Here is a 15,401-nt window from a genome sequence, read left to right as displayed (position 1 = left end):
AGAGCAGTAAGGATACTTTTTCAAAAAACATTTAAAATAGCCCTGTTGTCCTGCGGCTTACATGCTCATGCATACTCACTCTTTTCTTTAAGTAAACTTTTCCTTTTAGAATAGTTTTAGATTTACAGAAAAGTTGCCGTGGTAGTCCAGAGAGTTCCCATGTACCTCTTAACAGCTTCCCCTCTTGTTAACATTCTATGTCACCGTGGTAATTTGCCACAACTAAGGAACCAGCATTAGTCCATGACTGTCAGTGAACTAAACTCAAGACTTTCTTTGGATTTTACCAGTTTTGCCCAATGTTCCTTTCCTGGTCCAGGATCCTGTGCAGAATAGCACATCACAGCACATTACATTTAGCTGTCTCCTTCACCTCTTCTGGTCTGTGACAGTGTCTCAGACTTTCCTTGTCCTTGGTGACTCTGACAGTTTTGAGGGACACTGGCCAGGTTTTGTGCATATTGTCCCTTAATTTGGAGTTGTCTCATGGTTTTCCTCTTCTTCTTCTTTTTTTTTTTTGAGATGGAGTCTCTTGTCTCCCAAGCTGGAGTGAAATGGCACAACCTCGGCTAACTACAACTTCTGCCTCCCGAGTTCAAGCAATTCTCCTGCTTCAGCCTCCCGAGTAGCTGGAATTACAGGTGCCCGCCACCATGCCCAGCTAATTTTTGTATTTTTAGTAAAGATGGGGTTTCACCATGTTGGACAGGCCGGTCTCGAACTCCTGACTTCAGGTGATTGCCCGCCTCGGCCTCCCAAAGTGCTGGGATTACAGATGTGAGCCACCACGCCCGGCCTATGGTTTTCTTATGGTTAGACTGGGACCATGGGTTTTTGGGAGCAAGACCGCAAACCTGAAATGCTCTCCCTTCAATCGTTTGTCAGCATGACTTATCACCATTGTTGTTAACCTTGACCACCTGGATGAGGCAGTGTATGTGTTGGGACATACATCTATTTGCCCCACTGACATGAGGATTGGATCTCTAGAAGAGGAGTCACTGGTCAGAGGTTATAGGCATTTGTATTTTTAGGTAGATGCTGTCCTCCAAAATGACTTGTACACATATGCCCCTTCCAAAAGTAGGCGAGTGCCTTTTGCCCCATGTCCTCACTCAAGCTTGGTGTTATTAGATTGGTAGTTTTTTGTATGTGAATATGTGAAGTTAAAAATATTTCTTTGATTGGCCAGGCACAGAGTGGCTCATGCCTATAATCCCAGCACTTTGGGAGTCTGAGGTGGGCAGATCACTTGAGGTCAGGAGTTCAAGATCAGCCTGGGCAACATGGTGAAACCCCATCTCTACCAAAACTACAAAAAATTAGCTGGGCATGGTGGTGCTTGCTTTTGGTCCCAGCTACTTGGGAGGCCAATGTGGGAGGATCACTTGAGCCCAGGAAGTTGAGGCTACAGTGAGCTGAGATCTTGCCGCTGCACTCCAGCCTGGGTGACAGCGTGATACCCTGGCTCCAAAGAAAAAAAGAACATTGATTGATTGAGGTAGGGTCTTGCTCTGTTGTTCAGGCTGGAATGCAGTGGTGTCATCATCGTAGTTTACTATAGTCTTGAACTCTTGGGCTCAAGCAGTCCTGCTGCTTTGGCCTCCCAAAGCGCTGGGAGTATAGGAATGAGCCACTATGCCCAGCCAAGTTAAAAATATCTTAGTTTGCATTTCTCTAATTTTCAGAAGTGTATTTACCATACCCTGGAAACCTTAATGTAAGATGATGGTAAGATTGGACTTTCCAGTAACATTTGGAAACTCTGTTTAGTACCAAGCTCTGGTCAACAATATAAACAAAATTGGGGCCTACCCTCAAGGAATCAAAGCCATTATCTAAAAGCTCTTTCCCACAATACCTACCTAAGATGTTGTGCTTGGTCATATGTCCCAGAATTTAAAAATGGAGTCAGTGAGAGTCTGTCGTTTACCACCTGATACATTGGTAAGAGCTGCTTGATAGTATGGGGACATCAGTAGGCGGGATATAGACGTAGCCACCCCCGCCCTGGATGCTAGGGGCCTCATGGTGGGGTAAGCCTGGGTGGGAGGTATGAGTGGTGGAGCAGTGGGAGACCCTGGATCCTTAGTCTCCAGCATGATTGCATTTTGCCAAGGCTTTGTCCCATGTCCCTTTGTCCCATGTTCCCTTTGCCCGTGGTGTTTCCTAGAGAGCATGGAGGGGCTGGTGGAGCATGTTCTGTGGTTCCCTAACCCAGGGCTGTGTGGGGAGAGCTGGCAGTGCCCCCCTGACCCCATATGAACATCCTTGCTGTCTCCTGCTGTGCCATTCAGCAAATGTAGGCTGCTGTGCTATGGCTCGAAGATGTATTTGGTCATGGAAGCTGGGTCCTGGATGAGCAGAATAGAGCAGGCATAGAGATGATGTTGGCCATGGGCGGGGGAGCATTCGCTTTGCCTTGGAGTAGTGCCACTTCCATGTAGGGGGGACAGGATTTACCACCCTGTTGTGGGGATTTGATGCTTTGGGTTTTGTTTTCCTTCACACCTTGAGCTTTGTTCTACAGCAGGTCCCTAGGAGGACTGGTCCACAAAGCTGCTGAATGGGGCTGCTATCCAGCAGCCCTGCCTCCCGCTGCAGAATGCAGAGGACGCTGTAGACTCGCTTGGTGGGTGCCTGGGGCTTGCTGCCTCCCTGGTGCACTGGGCACAGCGGCTTGCCTGCCTTTTGGGTCGTCTCCACCTTCCAGGGATGTTTTTGTTCCCTGATTGAATGACCTCCTGTTTTGTTTGTTTTTTGAGATGGAGTCTTGCTCTGTCACCCAGGCTGGAGTGCAATGGCATGATCTCAGCTCACTGTAACCTCCACCTACTGGGTTCAAGTGATTCTCGTGCTTCAGCCTTCTGAGTAGCTGGGACTTCAGGTGTGTGCCACCATGCCATGCTCATTTTTGTATTTTTAGTAGAGATGGGGTTTTACCATGTTGGTTAGGCTGGGCTCGAATTCCTGGCCTCAAACAGTATGCCTGCCTTGACCTCCCAAAGTGCTGGGATTGCAGGCATGAGCCACTGCCTGGCTTGACCTCCTGTCTTCTGTTTCTGCCCACTGTCAAGGGTAGACTTCTTCAAGGCTGCACTCGTGCTATCATAAAGAGGAGTAATGGGAGACATTTCTGACTTTGTCAGCATGCTGCTTGGCAGCACCTGCCTCATTTCTGGTGACCATTTGGAAATGTGTCCTTTATGTGGTACCAAGGAACATTTACATTGATCCCTTTTGTACTTAATTGGTATACTTTTATTCCTCTGGATTTTTTTTTTTTTAAAAAACCTAATTGTTCTTGTCTACATGATGTAACATGCTGCTGACTTTTAAGCAAATTAACAGAGTTCGTGCTGGAGCGCAAGGGTGCAGGGAAACAAAATTGGAGGGTTATTAAAGGGGTGAGGCGGCTCCTCAAAGATGTCACTGCACCGTTCATTCATGTGTTCCTGGCCCATGGCAGGCTCATTAATCCTCTACGACAATCCATTAGCATGCCTGTCAGCCCTTCAGAGAAGATGAGCCATAGGGAGGCTTAGGGACCCCCACTTGTACTGCTGTGTGGCTCTGTGAACATCCGCACCTTCCTGGAGTGATGCGGTTGTGGCAGCCTGACTTTCCCCATTTTTTCTTTTTGGACCTCAGCCTCCGGTGCTCCTGGGCCAGACTCAGGGTGGGGGGATGCCGGTGCCAGTGACTGACACTTGGCCCCTCACACTTCACTGCCTGGTTTGCTTTAAAGGCAAGGGTTACTCATGCTTGTCTGAGCTCTGCATCTGTTTGAGAATTATATTGTTCTCAACTGGAACTTGTAAAAGAGAAAAAAAAATGTACTTCTCAATTTCCATGGAAGAATGTATAGATTTTCTGGTGGGGTGGAAACTTTCTTAGCATGAAGGGATCTTTGTGTGATCTGAGCATCAGCAATGAATAAAGAATGGGTGCGCCGAGGTCAGGGAGGCCAACTTTCCTGTGGCTTTCAGGGGAAAGTTTGAACTGTGTGTAAGCAGTGTGTGGAAGGAACGCTAAGTGTGGAGATAATGAAGGGAATGGGATTTAATAGAAACAGGGTGTGATGAGTGGCAGTTGCCTGATGAAGTGGAAATCTTGTGTTCCAAATTTGTGAGATCCATTTCTGTCCTCTAAGGAAAGTGTTGTATGTGCAGGAGGAGTTCATGTAGCTGGGTTAGATTGTGTTTTCTGTCTTTATTTTTTTTTTCTCCCTCTATGGGTTGTGAACAAAAACATTTGATATTCCGCAGTATAGTTAACTTGTGCAAACAGTGTATGCTTTTCAGTGGAATATAAAGGCTGAAATAATAGTATTTTCCCCAGTAAGTCAGTTTTATTCCTTTACATATGGGTTATGAGATACAAAGTGAAGCTCTGTAAAGCTTTTTACAAGCTCCATATGTTGCCTTCCTTTGACAGGTCAAGGCATTGGGGTTGACAGAGGTTTCTATTCTCAGAGGCTTTAAAGAAGTGCCCATTCTGGTCAGATGGCTCTCAACATGCACGATGTGTGTGAGAGAGCCCCTCTTCCATCGTATGCACCTGGCTGTAGCATCCTTGTCAGCCTTAAGAGATACTTCCAAAGAGGAATTTTCTACCCCTAGAATCACGTGAGGTCATCTCAATTTAAGCCTCAGCTCTGCTCCCTAAATTACCTGAGTGATCCCAGGTAGGTCATTTGGTCATTGTTAACCATCAGTTTCCTTAGCTGCAAAACAGAGCAAGTAACACCCCAAAAGAGTTATCATAGTAAATCACATCAGGCTTATACAATCTCAGAAAGGCGCAGCTCCGCAGAAATCTTCATTATCTCTTTAGGCAGTCCAGTCTGGTTTCAAATGAATCCTACTGTCTGTTCTTACCTGAAACCACAATCTCTCACCCTGTGTTGATCTAAGTTTTCTGTTTCTGTCCCCCAGCAGGGTCATAAAGAGCCTGATCAGTCCCCCTCCTTGGAGACCTTTGTGTGCTGGGTTTCTGCAGCTGTTCTCCATGAGAAGGGACTTCTGGTCCCTGCTCCCACTTGGATGTTCTTCCACTGACTTATGTCTCTTAATGTATGGAGGCGGAAACCCAGTTTTCAGGGTCTCTCCCCTGGCCCCTTACTAAGTTTCCCTTAGGTACAGTCTAAGACTGCCTGACTTTTTCTTTTTTTTTTTTTTTTTGGCAGCCACAACATCACATCGTCACATACAGAAATTATATCCAATTAAATCTCCTAAGTCTTTTTCACACCTCCTACATTTGTGCATTTCTTTTTTTGCACCCAAGTGTCCAAATAGCATTTATTTCCTCTCTATTGCAATTCCAATCTGTTGATCTTTTTAGCTCTTGACTCTGTCATCCAATGTATTTGCCATTGCTCCTGGAAACTTGTCATCTTTGAATTAGATAAACATTTTATCTGTGCCATCCTTCAAGTAATTGATAAAAATGTTGAAATATACAGTACTCAGAAAGAGCCCTGTGTCCTTCCACTAGAGACCTTCCTTGGTCTATTCATTAATCAGCACTTTGGAGGGTAAATTGAACATTTACTAAGCTATTCGGATGTAGTTCATATTTCTTCACCTTGTCAACAAAGAGATTTTAGCAAGGTATTGTAGACAAAGTATGTGTTCCTGGAATATACCTATTAAGAAAAAATCCGTATACCAAGAAAATTGGCACATCCCCAAAACCCAGGTTATTGTGGTTTATGATGGTTTATGGCTTCTGACCCAGGGCTTCACTTTGTAGCAGTGTTTTTCTTCTGTTTTTGCCTTTGGTTGATACCACTGCTAGAGTGCAGATAAGAAAATGTTACTACCAGGAGGCCTGAGTGTTGGGCTATGATTGGCTGTCATCTGGAGCAGAGCGGCATTGAGCTGCTCGGGAGAAAGGTCTTCAGGTGATTTTTCTTTTTTTTTTTTTTTTTTTTGGGGGAAGCTGAGAGTTCTGGTTTTAGACATCCTCTCCTGGCTGATGATGGGATTGGCCTCCATGGGGTTGCTGTCCGGCTGAGCTGGGGGGCAGAGGTTCCTGTGGGTGTGGATGGAGAAGTCCTAAATGCCGAGGTTGCCTGGTCTTAGTAGAAATTGTAGCAGGCCTCAGCGAAGAAGTCAGGGATGCGGATTGTCCTCCGGATGCTCGGATGAGCACGCAGTGGAAAAAGTACTCCTTTGGGGGAAGAGGTGAATCTGGAGGTGTTAGAGCAGAAGAGTAAATGCAGAAGTTGTAGCAGGTATAAAGGCTTTGGCAAGAGTGGGAGTGATCACTGAAGGGAAGGCAGGGGCTCGCTGGGACAGGCTCGACCAGTGATCGACCCTTGTAGTAACCTTGCTGCATTTTACAAAGGAAGAACTGTGTTGAGGTACAGATGTGAAGAACACTGAGACTTAGAAAATCAGTACAATGGGTTGTAGCTTCTGCCCTTGAATCATGTCAGTTAGTGAGAACCTGCTACAGTTCAGTTGGCAGAGTGGTTGGCTGCATAGAGTGTTTTAGCTCCTGCCCACTCAATACAGAGGTTGCATGCGGGCGTCCACTTGCTCTGCCACCCCTGCCTGCTTGTGGCTGTGTGCCCAGAGCCCATTTCCCTGAGGAGTCAGTGCAGCACTCCTGGGGGACCCTTCTATTTGTGTCCTGATGAATCTGACTGTGCTGGATGCAGGCCCACAGCCACACCTGGTATGGGTGGCATCTTTAAATGCCTGGCCTATGTGTGCTGTATCTGCAGCAGAGCTGTGGTTGAACCTGCTTTCCTTCCATCTGGGTTCCCCTTCGTTCTCGGTGGTGGATGGGCTGTGTGGTCTGCCCTCAGCTGTCCACTTACACTTGTGTTAAAATGCAGCAGAGCTTTCCCCCATACTGAAATTGTGGTGAAATACATATAAAACTTACCATCTTTTTTTTTTTATTGAGACAGGGTGTCATTCTGCCACCCAGGCTGGAGTGCAGTGGCACGATCTCAGTTCGCTGCAACATCCGCCTCTTGGGTTCAAGCGATTCTCATGCCTCAGTCTCCTGAGTATCTGGGATTACAGGGGTGTGCCACCACACCTGGCTAACTTGTACTATTAGTAGAGACAGGGTTTCACCATGTTGGCCAGGCTGTTCCCGAATTCCTGGCCTCAAGTGATCCCCCAGCTTCAGCCTCCCAAAGTGCTGAGATTACAGGCATGAGCCACCACACCCGGCCTCCCTTCTTCTTCTTCTTTTTTTTTTTTTTTTTAAAAAAAGAGACGGATTCTTGCTCTGTTGCCCAGGCTGGAGTGCCATGGTGCGATCTTGGGTCACTGCAACCTCTGTCTCCCAGGTTGAAGTGATTCTCCTGCCTCAGCCTCCCCAGTGGCTGGGATTACAGGTGCCAGGCAGCACGCCTGGCTAATTTTTGTATTTTTAGTAGAGATGGGTTTTCACCATGTTGACCAGGCTGGTCTTGAACTCCTGACCTCGTGATCCACCCGCCTCTGCCTCCCAAAGTGCTGGGATTACAGGCGTGAGCCACTGGGCCCGCTGTCCTCCCATCTTAACATTTTAAAGTGTACAGTTTAAGTACATTTACGCTTCTGTCCAATCAGTATCTAGAACACTTTTAATCTTGAAAAACGGAAACTCTGTACCCATTAATAACTCCCATTCTCTCCTGCCCCAGCCATGGGCAACCACTTTCTGCTGTCTCTGTGAGTCTGACTGCTTTGAGTACCTATGAGCAGAATTGGCAGGATTTCTTCTTTTGTGACTGCCTTATTTCACTTAGCATAATGTCCTCAAGCTTCATCCAGCTTGTTGCATGTGAGAGGATTTCCTTCCTGTGCATGAACTCAAATGATGTAGTGACTAACCTCTGGCCATGTGGTGGGTGGTTAGTGATGGAACCAAGAGGTAGCTGGTCTCTGAATACTAGCCCAGTCCTTTTCCTCTCTAGGAAAGTCCCCAGATCAGATAGAAAGCCTCAGTATTTCAGGGAGCTTCTGTTTTGACACCACATCCATGAAGAATCACACTGCAGGGTAGGGGAACAGATGAGTGGGATTTCTACACTGTTATCAGCTAGACTTAGATAACTGGCTAATTGAAAAGAGTACAGGTCACTTAAGGAAACTGGAGCATTGTAGGGCAAAGTAAAATGCTTTTGAAATGAGGATGTGAACTGTAACTGGAATGATGTAATGTGTTCTACAAAACGAAGCCAGTGAGAGGACAGGGGACACAGGGCTGACTTTTATTTAGGACATTTGCCTGGTTCTGAGCAGAAAGTTGAAAGTCACGAGAGAGAGAGAGAGAGAGGAGGAGCCTGGTTTTTGCAGGTGCCTGCTTAGCATGGGCCTTGTCCTAGCTTGGCTGCACCTCACAGCACCATCCTCTGGCTGTACAGTCTACCCTTCAGAGGTTTAGGGTGCTGTTTCATGCATGGTGGGTGCTAGGTGGTAGTGAGGACAGGGTGTGGGACTAGGCAGGGGCTGCCCCTCGGAAGGCCTCATGGTGAGGCGATGAGCTCTGACTCTGAGGGACTCTAGCTCCTGGTGTCCTGCTTCATCGAGAAGCCAGCCACCCATGGGAGCTGTGGATAATTAGAAAGGATTAGAGACTCTTATAAGGGTGCTTTTTGAAATATAGAGACTTAGAGAGTATTGGGCTTTGGGATATTTTAAGATCAGAAAGGCATTTGGAGTAACTGTCAGAGCAGATAAAGTTGTTTTTATGAAGATCCAGGAAAACAGTTGTTGCAAATACAGCTCTGCACCAATTCTGCGTCAATCTGTTTGGCTACAGATGCTTTAAGTGGAGGGGACACTGGGGCTTGCGTTCCCTTTAGTCTTTGAATTAATTCCCGTTAAAGTTTCTGTGTCTTAATTGGCATGGCAGGATAGAAACATCCTCCCCATCTTTGTAAGTTCTTTGCTATATGTAGCACTCTGTTTTAACATTCTGAGCCTTCAAGACTGCCCTTTATGTGTCCATTTATTTTGTTTATGTGCATGATGTAGGTGGCTCTTGTGGCAGTAAAAAACAGTGTTCACATTCAAATTACACTTAGTTTTTAATTTCTGTTCTCAGAGTTACCTCTATAATGGTAATCCCTTACATTCTTATCATTGCCTTCAGTTACTGAATGTGTTAGGTGGCCAGGATTGCTGTCTGTGTGAAATGGGAATGTACATATATACAATGTAAACATTCTGATTGACACATGAAGATAAAGGGCTTAACATGAATTGTGTCTGTTTACACTTACACAGAAAATTCTACTGTAACAAACTGAAGTGTCAGTAGTGTTTGTTATCATAAGATTGTCTTTTTCCTCCTTTTCTGATCTCTGATTTTTCTATTAGGAATGAGGCCTGAAGAAACCCATGCTCTCTCTTCTCTGAGCACAAGGAGGGTATGCTCAGACCTTGAAGGGCACAGCACGGGAGGATCATGTACTAGGGAGAGTCTGTCTCCACCCCATTTTTCTTCTGCTTTGCTTTGTTTCGTGCATAGTTTCTACGGGCTTCTTGGGGTTTTTTGAGAGAGTGAATGTCGATTTGAGAAGTAACAGGTGCACAGGCTATACCTGCACCACACTGCAGATAAGGTGGGTAGGGAGAGTAGTGACAGGTGGTGGGGTGGGTTATTCAATTATTTCCTAGGGCAGTGGGTTTCACAGGGTGCTGCTTAGGCCAGCAGCATCAGCATCACCTGGGTGCATATTAGAAACATAAATTTTGGGACCTCACCTCTTGTGTTTTAACAAGTCCTTCAAGTGGTCCTGATGCATGTTGAGGACTTTCAACACCGTCCTCCTACATGCAAAGTGAAGTTGACCTCCCACACACTTTTGTCTCAGTTTGCTTTCTAGCATCTGTCCCATTGCCTTTGTTGTGCTCCCTGCCACGTGGGCTGCACCCCTGGGGTTCTCTCAACTGCAACCAGGCATCAGCTCCAGCTGCCTCCCAGGGTGTGCTTCTGCCTCTGCTTGGAGTGCCCTGCCCCCCACCCTTCCTGGCAAGACCCTGCTCATCTTTCAGGGTCCTCTCCGCTGAGAAGTCTTCCTGACTTCCTCTAAGATAAGGGAGTTGTGGGGCCCTGTCTTTGTGTTCCCAGGGTTCTGTCCATTGTTCTATTAAAACTTTTCTTTCATTTAATTTGCCACTTGGTAGAGGGATGGTTGCTCTGTCTTCCTTGTGCAAAATTCAGTGATACACTAATCCTCTCTTAACCTCTTAAATCATTTTGACTTTCACAGAGGGATAGTGTCTAGAGAGGGTTTTTGTTGTACTAAGTTATTGGTTCCAAAGGATTCATTTTAAGAGAAGTAAAGAACTATTATATTGTGCTGCTTACTGAGACAAAATCGGCTTCTCATATAAGCCCAAAGGTTTTGTTACGTTGGGTTTTACCATCAAAATTAAAGATGATGATTGGTTCACTAATGTGTTTTACCTTCACAGTGTGCCTGTAGACCTGTAGTAAAAGAAGGCTAATTATGTTTCCCAACGTCTTTTATTTCCAACTGTAAGCTAAGCCTATCCCTTTTCTTTTTGTTTTTCTTTTTTTTTTTTTTTTTTTTTTTTTTTGAGACGGAGTCTCGCTCTGTTGCCCAGGCTGGAGTGCAGTGGCCGCATCTCAGCTCACTGCAAGGTCCGCCTCCTGGGTTTACGCCATTCTCCTGCCTCAGCCTCCCGAGTAGCCGGGACTACAGGCACCCGCCACCTCGCCCGGCTAGTTTTTTTGTATTTTTTAGTAGAGACGGGGTTTCACCATGTTAGCCAGGATGGTGTCGATCTCCTGACCTCGTGATCCGCCCGTCTCAGCCTCCCAAAGTGCTGGGATTACAGGCGTGAGCCACCGCGCCCAGCCTCTTTTTCTTTTTTTTTCCTTTTTTTTTTAAATTTGAAACTGAGTCTCACTCTCACCCAGGCTGGAGTGCAGTGGCACGATCTCAGCTCACTGCAAGCTCGGCCTCCCGGGTTCACGCCATTCTCTTGCCTCAGCCTTCCGAGTGCACCACACCCGGCTAATTTTTTTCTGTATTTTTAGTAGAGACGGGGTTTCACCATGTTAGCCAGGATGGTCTCGATCTCCTGACCTCGTGATCCGCCCACCTCAGCCTCCCAAAGTGCTGGGATTACAGGCGTGAGCCACCGCGCCCAGCCAACCTATCCCATATTTTTAAAGAAGAGTGGATCACGTAGTTATCCATTTTAGCTAAATGGGTAACTATAACATTCTTTAATGGAACTGTTGACAGAAGGATAATCAATAATTTTGCTAATTCATGCCACCCTCCTTTGTTGTATATTAGTAATATTTACATTGGGGCAACAAAATAGATCAATATTTCCATTAATATTTACTTAATAACAGCTATTAAAAGTTATTACTGTTTGCAGTAACACAGAAGCACTTACCTGATTCTTATGCCAGCTTCTATAGGGTAGGTAGTGACAGCTGGTTTTGCAGGTGAGGAAGATGAGATTTAGAGGTGAGGTGTGTCTGCCTGAGGGCAGGAGCTGGTAAAGGGCACTCCGGGCTCATGGGAGTCACGCTGTTTTTCTTTTTCTAGGACCACAAGGTTATGTCTAAGATATAAGTTACAACTCTCATGTAGCTCTTCCAAATACTTAGATACACAGCTTTGGGGAGTTTTCTCAGCCAAATGCTTTTCATTAGCCCTTCTCCTATTAACATTTAGGTCTTAGGGATTTATTTTCAAAATATGTATAGCTTGTATAAGCCATTCACCTAAGTTCTTAGAGCAGACATTCTGCCTCTTGATCTTTAGAAAATACCTAGGAGTATTTTGTTAACAGTGCTCATTTCAACTGAAAGGCTTCATTTTAACATTTAATTTAATTTAATTTTTTAATTATTTTTTGAGACAGACTCTTGCTCTGTGTCTCCCAGGCTGGAGTGCAGTGGTGTGATCTTGACTCGTTGCAACGTCTGCCTCCTGGGTTCAAGTGATTCTCGTGCTTCAGCCACCCAAGTAGCTGGGATTACAGGCGTGTACCACCACCCCTGGCTAATTTTTGTATTTTTAGTAGAGATAGGGTTTCAAACTCTTGGCCTCAAGCAGTCTACCTGCCTTGGGCTCCCAAGATGCAGGGACTACAGGTGTGAACCACTGTGCCTGACTTTTTAGGCTTTCTTTAAAATGGCATCTTTTGGCCAGATGTGGTGGTAATGCCAGCACTTCTGGAGGCTGAGGCTGGAGGATTGCTTGAGCCCAGGAATTGGAGATAAGCCTGGGCAACATAGGGAGACCCTCTGTCTGCCAAAAAATTAAAAACAAAAAACAAACACAAAAAAAACCCCTAGGTGTTACGGTGTACCCCTGTGGTCCCAGCTACTTGGGAAGCTGAGGTGGAAGGATTGCTTGAGCCCAGGAGGTTGAGGCTGCATTGAGCCATGATTGTGCCGCAGCACTCTAGCCTGGATGACACAGTGAGACCATGTCTAAAAATCAATTAAATAAAATGACATCTTTGTAGAAGTGAATTTTACCCAGGTACCAAGCCCCTGCCTGTCCCTCCCAACTCCCTTCCCTGCCTCCCAGCACCCCCATCTGTTTTGGTTCTGCTGTTGCCATTCTCTGGCTTTGGGGACTTGCTGAAGCCCCACTGTCCCCATCTTCCAGCTGTACCCCTTCTCTCTGCTTCCCTGCTTGTCTTATTCTTTACAGGGCTGCCTGGGATTTCACATTCCTAAAGTTTTTGGGTTTGTTTTTGGATCATGCCAATATCAGTTCTTTTGAGAAGGGAGAAAGGGTATTTTGCATTTTCCTTTTAATCATCAGTGAGTAGCCACAAAGGGTGTGTCTTTCCCTCCTGTGCTGTGTTTACTGTGTACTCCCTCGGTGCATGAATTATTTCATGGCACCAGTGGAGCATGTTTTATTCTCTTTCCTGTTTGTGGCTTGCACCTCCTGAACGCTGCTATCATTCATGGTCCAGCTTGGTTTTCTTTTTCACTGTTTCTATCACAGAACATCCTGAAGACCAATGGTGTCAGTCATAGGATCCAAAACAGCTGGTTCCTAGGCCCTGCCTCATGCTCTGTGGCTTGGGCTTGTCTTTTCTTCCAGAATAAGTGGGTAACTTCTTCCTGCTTTTTTTCTCTTTTCTTCGTAAATGGGAGGAAAAATGTCGAGTATGGAGACTGCCCTTTCATTTGAAGGAAATTCACAGTTCCAGCTCTGTAGCGTGGCGTCTCTTAACTGGTGGTCAACACTGGCTGTGGAAGGGGGGCCAGATGGCAAAGTGAAGCAGATTCTTTCCTCCTGTCTGCAGTTTGATTGCAGTATGAAGTTCAGCTTGCTTCAGTCTATGTCTTCATGTTCTTCCACTAGGTACTGAATTTTGTGATCTGTTGGAAATAACAAGTAAATAGATGCCTAACACTTTATACAGATTGAGTATCTCTAATCCAAAAATCCAAAATCCAAAATGCTCCAAAAGTTTCAGCTTTTGGAGCACTGACATGATACCACAAGTGGAAAATTCCACACCTCACCTCATGTGACGGGTCATAGTCAAAACTCAGGCGCACGACCCACAGTTAATTTAGTGTCCCCAAGGGAAAAAAGACCCTCCTGGCCCCCTTCAGATGTGATGTGTCTTTTCCACACATGCCCAGATTCCCTCAAACACCTCCACAAAGGGTAATAAAATGGTTCATTGTACACAAACTTTGTTTCACGCACAAGATTATTAAAAATATTATATAAAATGAGCTTTCAGAGAAGTGAGAAGAGAAATGAGAGGTAGGGAGGGAGGAGTTGGGGGACAGTTGGGGGAATAGTTGAAGGTAAGGTGTTTAGGCCAAGCTCTGAGGAGGTGACGTTTGAGTGGAGACTCACATGGTGAGAGAATGGGGCAACCTCCTGAAGGAGCAGAAGCACTGTGGGCAGCAGGATATGAGCAGAGGAGGAGCTCAGTGTGTTGGAGGTTGGCGACTCCTGTGGAGTCTTGTGGGATGGTGTTGGGACAGGGATGGACCGTGGGGAGGCTGGATCATGGGGAATATGTTGCTTTAGGCCAAGCTGGAGATGATGGTGGCTCAGATCAGAGCTAAAGTAGTGGAGACACACGGACACTGAATGAATGATGAAGTTAACTCATTCTGCATGTGTCCCATGTGATGCATCCAAGTAGTGTTTTAGGCACACCAAGTACTGTTTTAGCACACCAAGTACTGTTTTAGGCACTGCGGATATAATAGTGAACCAACTGGAGCTGCCATTGTGTTGGTAGTGATGAGAGAGACCATGAGAAGAAAGGCCAGAGCCATGTCCTGCAGAGAGTGGTGTACTTTGGGAGGGAAGTGTGTGGGGTTGTCGAGGAACAGTGTGCTGCTCAGGGAGGAATGAGGTGGGACGGCCTTGTGGGAAGAGCAACCAAGATTCTCATAGCCTTGGGAGCTTGAACCCTGAGGTCTATTGCTGGACTAAATATGTGAGGTGTGAGAGGAGAGAAGAATCAGGAATGACTCTTTGATTTTTAACATGAGCAACTCAGAGAATGAGAGTACTACAGTTTAGAAGCTTGGAAGGTGGATTTTGTGGGGGAATGAATGAGTTATTAGACACCTCAGTGGATATACTCAGATGGATATATACATTAGAGCTCAGAAGAGTCTGGACTAGTGACATGAATTTGATCATCATCTAGAGTATGAGTGGCACAGGAAGCCACTTGTGTGGATGAGGTGACATAGGAAATGGTTGAGGATAGCAACCAACATTTAGAGGCAAGGTAGAAGGCAGAGCAGTGTGGAATCAGGGAAGCCGAGAGCTTCCCTCAGCACAGTGGCACGAAGCTTGGACACCACCTCTTGTCTGTCCTGCTTAATTCCATTCACATCTAGAGTGGACTTGCTGTGTGCACACCGCTGATCACCTGCCTCATGTGACAATTGTTCCTCATGGATCTTAGCCCCTTGCCTTTACCATGAGCCTCCTCAGAGGTCAGGGCACTGCCTGTTAGCATTTCTCATGGTGTCATACACGTTGGGTGCTTCCCAAATTAATTACATCCATCAGAAAACTTCACTCTATCTGAGAAGCTTTAATGGTGGACTTGGGGATTATTAAATCCTAAAAAAGGTTATAACAAAAAGTTTTCTTGGTGTGTGTCTGTGCCTAGAATTTAGAAAATAAGTCATCCAGTACTGAGGCCATTTTATGAAAAGCCTTTAAAATCTACAAATGCATTGGCCCAGCAATTCTACTTCTAGGGATTTATCCTAAGAAAATAGTCTTGGGTATCTGCCAAGAATGTTCACTGGAGTGTTGTTTATAATGTGCAAAACAGGAGCTAACCTAAATGTCCAACAATAAGGGATTGGTTTAAAAAAAAAAAAAAAGCCTCATGGTGTGTATTCATACCCTGGAATTACTGTCCCCTTAAAATGAT

At 45.7% G+C, this 15,401-nt stretch overlaps 1 protein-coding gene across 3 annotated transcripts in view; it reads left to right on the top strand.

The window, feature by feature from the left end:
* The window catches only part of IGF1R (insulin like growth factor 1 receptor), a 318,403-nt gene that overhangs the window by 42,064 nt on the left and 260,938 nt on the right, over window positions 1-15,401 (top strand). The window contains exon 1 of one of the 3 annotated variants that reach the window (XM_050798205.1): window positions 421-641. The exons of the other annotated variants lie outside the window; for them this stretch is intronic. The gene's annotated coding sequence lies outside the window, so the exon portion shown is untranslated. Of the gene's footprint in view, window positions 1-420; window positions 642-15,401 lie in introns of those variants that run through there. 3 annotated transcript variants of the gene reach the window in all.

This window comes from Macaca thibetana, chromosome 7 (genome assembly GCF_024542745.1).
Source record: "Macaca thibetana thibetana isolate TM-01 chromosome 7, ASM2454274v1, whole genome shotgun sequence".
NCBI lineage: Eukaryota > Metazoa > Chordata > Mammalia > Primates > Cercopithecidae > Macaca > Macaca thibetana.
The sequence above is the reverse complement of the archived record's forward strand: the minus strand, read 5'-3'. Positions and strand labels throughout refer to the sequence as shown.